The 9,902-nt window shown below is 36.2% G+C and overlaps 1 long non-coding RNA gene across 1 annotated transcript; it reads left to right on the forward strand.

Moving 5' to 3' along the window:
- Positions 1-246: 246 nt before the first annotated feature.
- On the forward strand, positions 247-1,991 carry LOC113361127. The gene is made up of 4 exons (XR_003364957.1): positions 247-375; positions 546-639; positions 1,162-1,632; positions 1,820-1,991. It is a non-coding gene; the product is annotated as an uncharacterized LOC113361127 (long non-coding RNA).
- The last annotated feature ends 7,911 nt before the right edge of the window (positions 1,992-9,902 follow it).

Below are 9,902 nucleotides of genomic sequence, written 5' to 3' on the forward strand. Positions count from 1 at the left end.
TAAATAAAATCCGCTTTTTATTTTGCTTATTTTTTTTTTGAAAAATCTAATTTTGTTATGTCTAGATATGTAATGTATTTTTTATACAAAAATATTTTTAACCACTAATTACGGTGATATGAGAATAATGTAACTACCCAAAATAATTTATCTTTTAGGATGTTGTTTCCTAATCGGAGATTATCTTTTTTTGGAAATTTCGCGGATGGTCTCCATATAAAGCACTCGAACAAAGATAAGAACTCACCGTTTTTATTTCTCTGGTTTTTTAGTAATATATAGGTTAATGGTGATTTTTGATCTGCAGAAGCTGGTATACGTCTTCTCGCTATGTTGACATAAATGAACGCATACACAATGTCGCATATTGATAAGGTGATAAATTTTTATATTTTACTCTATGGTATTTATGATTTATGATTTATAATTGTAATTTTTTGTTGATATTGGTTCTCGATATTTTTTTGTGTATATGAGTTTTGTTTTGTTGTGCATATGTTTTTTCTTTTTCTTTTTTTTGACGAAAAAGGTTAGGTATTTTGCAGGTTTTCGTGAACATATGTAATAGTAAGATTTTAATTCATGGATAATGGATCAGTTATTCGAAGCTTTTGTAGACAAAATATAAACGGATGCAAGGTATAAAATCGTGAAATCCCTTCTGTTATATTTTTTTTTTATACTATGTAATTGTGATCAATAGTTGCTGCATTCAGATTTCATGGATATTGAAATCGGTTGTTTGGAAGCTTAATGGCTATATCATGCAAATTATAAAGTTAAAACTCTGTTTTTGTGTTTAACGATTTCCTTTACTGTCAAAAATCATGAAATTTTAATTGCATGATATAAAGCAGAATTTTGGAAAAAAAAATATAAGATCATTAAAAGTATTATTTTCCTTAATATCATATTCCATATATACAAAAAAATAATTTTTGTTTCTAAGCCTAAAAATATCTCAAAGAATAAATATGGATACCATAAATAACTGTGGTTTCCCAAAATTATTAGAGTAAATTTAAGACTCTCCGTTGATATTATTTTCAAAATATCGGTTTCCATTTCCATTTATAAAATCGTCTTCTGTTTGATTATGGCAAGCTCTCACCATTTTTATTGTTGTTTTATTTTTTTTGAATTGTTGATTTTGTTTTGAAGTTGCTGATGATATATCCCCGCACAAGGATGAAACAATGAAATGGGATCTTTTGGTTGGGAAGGTTATCTAGATCAACAACCTTAACTGAGTGCAGTAAGAGTTGGTGCTTCTATGTCAGCAGGAAACATCTATGAAGAAAATATCATCTTTGGATTTCAGAAGTACTGCATTGGAAGAGTTGTGCAAGGATCATTGATGTTCAAATGTGGTTTTGCACTTATGTTTCTTTCTTAGTATTTGGATCTTTTAGACAGTCTGATTCGAGTCTCGACTACCTTTCCATTTTGTAGTGTTCATATTATACTACAACAGTGTTAATGTTCTTGCTTAGACATTAGAGGTTATGACAAGTATTCAAGTAGTTAATTACCAAGCAGTAATCAGGGCATCTTGATTACTGAGCGACGACGGAAAGGCATAAGAATGGTTTGCATTATTCTTAGCCCTTATAAAGTTAATCCCAACGGCAGGTACATTTAGTATTTTATTTCTCTCTAGCTAGGGTAGTGTCTCTACCAGAATTCTGCTTGAGCAAAGCTTTCAGTTATATATTATTTTTTTTCTTCAGCATGTCATTTAATTTGCTTTGATTTCAGTTTTCTTACTGTAGTTTTAGTGGTGCTACGATTTTATCATTTTTGGCTTTATTATTTTCAGTTACAGACTACCCTTCAAGGACCGATGAGGACAGTTCTTTTCGGCCTTCGTTTAAGCTATATGAATGTAATGCTTCACCTTGGTGCTTGACAATTCTTTAATTTGTCGCCTGTAGTAATTAAGCTTGTATTGTGTACGTTTGGATAACTTTGTTGTAATTCCCAATTTTCTATATTATCACTTTATATCAATGCTTAAATTAAGGCCATTAGTGTCTGTTGAACTGGATTCCTTAATAATCAGCTTCGTACATGATTTGAGTTATATTTTGCCGAATAAATATCTTATGCATGCAACTGTTTTGCCTTCAAAAGGATAGTTAATTTGATATGTATTTCCTGAAAAAGTAATTGAAGAGTTTCTTATTTTGCACGTTTATTTAGTTTGTAGTAAAAGAATGCTGAAGTAAACTTTTATTTGAAAGCCACGGGACACACTTTTCACTATCCCACTATTACAATGAGTGAGCTACAATATTTGTACGTAATGGGTCATTGAAGCCTATATAATAAGTAAACTAAAAGAAAGATACCTTTCGATTAACAAATAAGACTTTATTGAGGTACTGCATATTCATAATCTCTATAAAATCGTATACCCTTCGATCTCGATACCTTTAGGACTTGCATATTCTTATTATAGTATCTTATAATGAATTTATTTAGTTATCACACAATCATTCAGCAAGCGATTGTCGGAACATGATTATCTCATTGATCATCAACCATCTCACAGATTATACCACGTGTTTAACAAGGTGGTAGTGTTGTTAGAGTGAATGCTCTATCTACCAAGGACCTGCAATGGCTTCCTTGCATGATTTTGTCTTCACTTGGATTTTGACTTCTATCATCATACGTGGAACCAGTTGACCTCTTAGTCGGTAGTGGCTTCATAATCTTATCTTACCTTTGAAGCTAAGTTATTAGTTTATTCTTTGGATGGATTTCTAACAGTAGGTATGAGTGGAAGGAGTGGCACCTGGTTAAGAGAGAGTTGCGGAAGAAAAATGTGGAGAATCTCATTAAAAGGGTGGTGAAATTCCAGAAAATGAGTTAAACTTGATCAAGGGAGCACTCATATCTGTTTATGAAAATAACGTATCTACAATGTTAAAGTAAAGGATGAACTCTGTGGCGTTATCAATATCAATAATAACCTCTGATGCAGTAAATTTCGATCAACGCGTCGATTCTTTTCTTGCTTTTCTTTTGATTTCATATTTGGGACTATATGATCCCTCTGATTGTATGTAGTAGTAGGAGACAAAATCATCACTGTATTACTACATGTACTGCTTTTAGTATTATCGCTTAAAAAAATAATAATTGCTTAACCGTGGAAGTGGTTGCGATAATGGTGTGGTTAAAATCACGTACGGGTAAAAAACAAATTTGAGACTTATTATTGGGTTTATTGAATCACATTTTGTTTGTTAAGAAGGTTAACAAGGGAATGATTCGCCACAAGGGGGTAATATGGCCATATAGGTTGATAAGGAAGTGTATCGAGAAGAGAACTCACAAATCTCTTCCCTCAAGTTTGTTTTATGCATTGGCGTACGCTTAGATAGATTTTAAGGGGTCATATTGATGAGTGCCAAATATTGTATATATTTGCACCCTTTTTATTGGCATTTAACTCATCTTTTGTGCATTAATTCTACATTTTATCCCATATTCTGTATTTTCATTGTTTTCGAGAATAAATATTTTTATTAATTAATTTTGTATTTTTAGGTAATAAATAAAGTTCGGATGAGTCGCGGAGCGAAAAAGAGCAGAAAAGTGGTGAAAAGCCGGGAGGAATTACGCAAGGAAGCCGCGAAGAATGCTGTGCACAAGACCAAAAGGCTAGAAATGGGCTTGAAGAGGAAGAATTGTTCTTAAAGAAGATATGGGCTTGACATACCCAAGGCCAAAAACCCTCACCCAAATCCAATTCCTATATCCATACCCGTTTCCCTTTCTAGCCGTTAGATTGGATCATCTCAGCATCCTACGGTCGCAGCATCGCCAGTACATCGAAGTCTGAAGCTCCTGTCTAACACTACAGCACCTAACTCCATCTCGAGCCATCAATTTCGTTGTACTTCCGCATCTAACGGTCGCTCCTCGCTTCCTTCCATCTCGCCGTTGGATCAATTCATCATCTTCGTATCCAACTCTCTCGCTTCGCAAATCATCGAACTTGATGAAACCGCCACACACTGGAGCACCAAACCCTATACCAGCTACCCAAACGCACCCTTCTCCCAAAACATCGATTTCACCTTCTCCTTCACAGGCTATGCATCAGAACCACCTCCACCACCTCTCCCTGCCACCTTCTGCCACCACCATACCATCACCATCACCACCCCATTCACTCGACAGCAACAAAGCCCGAAATCCCTATCCCCCTAACCTAGTTGTTTTACCATCTCTCACCTTTCCTCACTAAAACCTAGGTGAGGGCAGATAAAACACCTCGAGTTAGGGCATCAGTAGAGTTGTTGGAGCAGGAGGAAGAACAAGTACAAAGGAGTTATGGGTCGACAACAATTTCAGAGAATTAGGTGAGATTTCTCCAATTTCTAAAAGCCCTAATTTCTCAAATTTGGGGATTTTGATTGTAAACCCTAATCGGGTATTGGGTATAAATATGGGTGTGGGATTAGTGTTAAAGGGGTGCTTGGGTTAGCCGAGATACCCCCTAATATGGGATACCTTAGTTTTAATTTCTGTTTTTAATTTCAAAATCAATTTAGGGTTTCTGTTTCAATTTAATTTTCAATTTCAATTCCTGCTTCAATTTCAGTTTATTGCATGTTTCAATTTTTGTTAGGTTTAGTAGCAATTTTTATTTCAATTTTATTTTACTGTTGTGTGTTTGTTTTGATGTTAATTCCATGTTAATCTTAATGTTAATGCATGTTTAATTCCTGTTATGAACTCCATTGTGTTATGTTTGTTCTTTGCTGTCACTCCCATACCCCTGTTATGCTATGTTTCTGTAATCTTGTATCATGTTCTGTATATGTTCTACTTTTAATTTCCTGTTGATGTTTGTGTTCCATGTAATGTTAGTTTAGTGGAATGTTAGGCTAGAAATCTCAGTGCATTGAGTTGATTGAGCAGTGGGGAGAAACTAGTGCTCACTAGTGACTGTGAGCAAGCTGGTTCTCTTCCCACTCTAGATGAATGCCTTAGCTTTGCTTTGTTAGCTTCCTATCTCCCCTGCCCTTGGCTTAGGCCTTGGTTCCATTGTTCATTGCTTGTAGTTTCCCTTGCTTTTGTGCTGTCTGTCACCTTCCATTGTTTCCTGTTAACTGCCTTTGTGCCTCATTGCCACTGTTACCTTGGCTTAGTGCCACCATTACTTCACTGCCATCTCTTCTTTTCTCCTTGTTCTGCTGCTGCTACTACTTGCATTGCTTGTGCTGCTGCTGTGCAGTGCTGCTGCTGCTGCTGCTTTCTTTTTCTTGCTACTGCTGCTGCAACCCTGTTGCTGCTGCTGTTTTCTCCAGCTTTGCTACTGCAGCTGTCTGCTTTCCTTCCTCTTTGCACTGCTGCTGCTGCTTCCTCTTCAAAGCCTAGCTCAAGCTAAAGGCTCAAGGCCCAGATCATCATTAAGGTCTAAGGCCCAATTCACTGTTACATTGAGCCCAATTCACTGTGAAAGCCCAGCTCAACCCAAGGCTCAAAGCCCAGTTCATTAAGGCCCAGCCACAGTTTAGGTTAAGGCTCAAAGCCCAATTCAGTCAACTGTGGGCTTAATCAAAAGCCTAATTCAGAGACCAAAGCCCAAGTTCTCAGTTCATCATTCAAAGGCCCAAAGCCTAGTGCACTTCAAGACCAACTGAGCCCAAGCTCAGTTCATTTCATTGTTAAAAAGAAACCCATTAGGCCCAATTTACTCAAAGGGTATTCAAAGCCCAATAGCCAACTAGAACCCAAAATAGCTAGAAACTACAAAACACTCTCAATCTCTGTGGATCGACCCGTACTTGCACGAGCTACAACCGATGACCGTGCACTTGCGGTATTACTGTAGGCCCGCGTTTATTACGCTTAATTTTTCACGCTTTTCCGGGCCCACCAAGTTTTTGGCGCCGCTGCCGGGGATTGGTGATGTGTTTTTCTTGTAGTTTTATTAGCTATTTTTGCATTTCACTGCATAGCATTTGCATATGCATCTGCTTCACTTCATTTGCTGTTGGACCTGCTGATCTGAACCAGTTTTTCCTCTGCTGGGACGCCACCAAGGAAAAGAACCAAAGCCCAACTGGGTTTTTGCAACAATATCAGAGCAGCTGGGCTGTGCTTAAAAGGTAACCCATTTAAGAGAACCCGAATTGTGGGCTTCCAATTTTTAATTGTGGGCTTGTAATAATAAAGCTAATTTTTGGGCTTTTTATTTTCTGTTGGGTTTGTAATTAATTTTTGTGGGCTTGTTTGTTTAATTTGTGGGCTTGTATTTAATTTTTGTGAGCTTGTTTAATTTGGACTTGTATTTTGTATTCTGGGTTTTTAAACCCAGCTGAGCTTGTAACCGATCACGCTAGGTTAACTCGTTAGTGGGCCGAGTACCCAAATTCTAGGCCGAGATTTTGGACTCAGTTTCACCAAACGTTTTCAAACCAGCTGAGCCAAAGCAAACACAAAACCAACAGTGGGCTTGCTCCCATTCAAAAACCAAATTTTACTTGCTCCCATTTTAACAACCAAATTTTTTCTTCTTTAACCCATTAAAACCAAACTTGCTCCCAAAATTTTAAAAAACCAAAGAAATGTCTCCCACCAAAACCAAATTTTTCCCAAAAATCCAAACCCTTTAAAAACCAAATTCTGAGCTTTGTACATAGTTACTTAGCTTTTGAGCCAATCATGTCTAGATTTTGGCCTGCTTCGGGGAGTGGAAACAAAACACTTAGAGAACTTGCTTACGGGCCAAATTCACATTGTGATCCTCCCCCATTCCATGATGTCAATAGTTATAGGAATTATTATGGACATTTTCAAAGTCCCGAGCCTCAATACATGAACCCTAATAACTATTCACACATGCATCATTCATCACAACGTGAAAATGAACATTTTGCTAGTGCCTCACTCACACAATCATCACTTATGGATCAAATAGAAGCTCGAATCACAGCTTTAGAAATGCAATCACATGAGGAATCTGTCACATCTAATTTTCGTAGGCAACCTGAAATCTATGCATGTCCCGCATGTGGTAGTTTAGACCACCCTGTTGAGAATTGTCATATTTTGCATAATTTTAGGCAATCTAGAGAAAATCCAAGGTATGAAATGCCCATAAATTGTGAGAATGGTAGTCATTGGGACCATAATTAATCCTTTGAGGGTTGCGATCAATATTTTGTAAACCCTAATGACCATGCACACATGTACCATTCACCACAATTTGAACATGAAGAATTTTGTACTCCCATGAATTTAGACTCCACCACAGAAGCTTTAAGACTCTGCAAGCAAGACTATGATAGATCTACATCACGAATTCATGCATATTTAGATCAGATTTTGCTTCACCTACAAAAGGAGGAAATTCATGAGGAAATGTATGTTGTCCCTAATGAAGTGTCTAGTCCCATTCATGTAAATAATGTTGAATATGAACCTAATTTAGAGGAACATGAATCGACTAATGACACCACCACTGTTAATGAGGACCAATATGCATGCTACCATGATGATGATTATGATGATTATGATGATATGTTAGAAGAACATGAAAATATTGTGGAACCTGTTGGTTCAAAAACATATGGCTTCTCGCCCTCGATCTTCATGCATGTTGTTCTTTCTAATACTCATTGTAATTCATATGATTTTGATATTGACATGGGATTCGTACAATTATTCTGTGAAGATGAGCATGACATAGGAATAGTTGAATCTTATGTAGACACTAATATGCATGAAAATATATTTGATGTGTCTGATTCTCTACCTAGGTCACATTGTGATATTTCTCCTGATATGCCGATGCATGAGAATGAATTTGTTGATGATGTTGATGACTCTGATTGTGATCTTGCCAATTTGATTGATGATTGTGAGCATGATGTGACATGTGTAGATGATTTAGGAGATTTTGATTTGATTAATAATGATGTGCCTATCTTCCTACATGAGTCACAATCTGAAGGCCTTCCACCCAACCTAGATTTGGTTTGTACCGATATTGTCAAACCGACTTTTCTGAGAGTCCCCAACCTAGGTTTGGAACTGTGTGCTTCCCAAGTCCTCTTGGACTATTTTGCTTCTAAGTATAATATCTTTGAGGAGCCACAGTTGGAATTAGCATGTTTGCCCGTCCCTAGCACAGTTCATTTCGAGCTAGACCTTGTGCATGATGAACCCCCGAAACTGCGCGATTTTGTTTTCAAAATTATATCTTCTGTAAAATCCAGGTTTGGGGGTAGCTCATTTTGTTTCACAGCTTCACTTGCATGCCTACCATATTATTATTGTGTGAAGCTGTTGAAACCTCTACACTTTGTCTTTTGGGTTGATCCTCAACTCTTTAGATTGTTAGTGTATGGTGAATTTTTTTTGTATATAATCCAGTAGATAAAATTTTAAAACCCTTTTTGTTCCTTTTGTATATATTTTGCTAATCCACTATGATCTCGGCTGACATACGTTGGATTTTTTTTGCCTTGAATAACGGAGTTCTAATATTGCTTTCGCCGAAATCGGGTATTCTCTTTCCTTTTTCTCTACTCAACATGATCCTCTTCATATATTGTTTTATAATTCTTTCCATATTTTGAAACATTGAGGACAATGTTTAGTTTAGATTTGGGGGTGAAAAGTAGATACTTTGATATTTGCCATAATTGAAAACAAAAGTCCATCTTTTTGAAAAAATTGAAAAATTCCAAAAAAAAATTGAAAAATCAAAATAAAAAAATTAAAAAAATTAAAAAATCATAAAAATGGAGCTCATTTACCTTGAAATGTTGACTCTTGTGCAAATATGTAATTTTTAGGAGTCTTAGTCTAGATATTTAGGCACCCTGATTCTAGCACAATTCACATAGTGATAAGAAATTTGCACGCGCACGATCTACCAATACATGCATGGCCTCGATCTTCAAGGTGTTTGATAGGAAGTCACGATTGCCAATCACTTTAGAATACTGAACGAAACTTGACTAGCTTGTTCTTTGGTTGGTTGGGATAGAAGGTGGAGGTTACATTAAGAAAGACAACCATCGAATTTAACTGGGTGCATCAAAAAGGGCTACCTCTTGCAAAGTGTCATGTAATTTTTGTTTCCTTTTGTATATGTATCAAAAGTGTTTCCTTGTCTAAAAAAAAAAAAAAAAAAAAAAAAAAAAAAAAAAAAAAACGATGTATATATTCAGAAAAAAAAAAAAGAAAAAAATATCAGAAAAATACAAAAAATCAAGTATTTATCAATTCCATCTCTCTTGTTCCAAAAATAAAAGAATAGTCAATGTAAATAAGAGTCATGTAAATAGTCATTTTGTTGTTTCATTGTAATAAGCAAGGAGGGTGTATGCCATTGATGTACAACGCGAGTAATTGTGAAATACCTCCAACTCATTCACAATTCTCGTAAAGTCCGGACAGCTAGCTAGATTTCGACCTTGGTTCTTAGCCTGAGAAACTATCTCTTGGTGATTAGTAGTCATAACTTCAGATCTTTCTTTACACATGTGTAGATACACTTTACACTCTTATCACATGTCTTTTTTTTGTTATCAGTGCTAGGATTGTGCCTTGATAGCTAGATTGACATCTCCATTTTGCTGTGAGCTTCTACTGACTTGCGCATGTCACATTTGATGGAATCTGAGCTTATATTTTGACCTAGAACTTTGTAGGTACGTTCTAAGCAAACCTTCACGAGACTTCAACTCGTCCACTAGGGACACTTAGTGGTTTAAAAGGCTTAGTGCATACGCTAAATGCATTCGAGAGACCAGCGACAGTGGTATAGGTAGGATTTCCTTAGTTTTGTTTTACTTGAGGACAAGTAAAATTCAGGTTTGGGGGTATTTGATGAGTGCCAAATATTGTATATATTTGCACCCTTTTTA

The sequence above is a fragment of the Papaver somniferum genome, chromosome 3 (assembly GCF_003573695.1).
Source record: "Papaver somniferum cultivar HN1 chromosome 3, ASM357369v1, whole genome shotgun sequence".
In the NCBI taxonomy this organism is placed as follows: domain Eukaryota; kingdom Viridiplantae; phylum Streptophyta; class Magnoliopsida; order Ranunculales; family Papaveraceae; genus Papaver; species Papaver somniferum.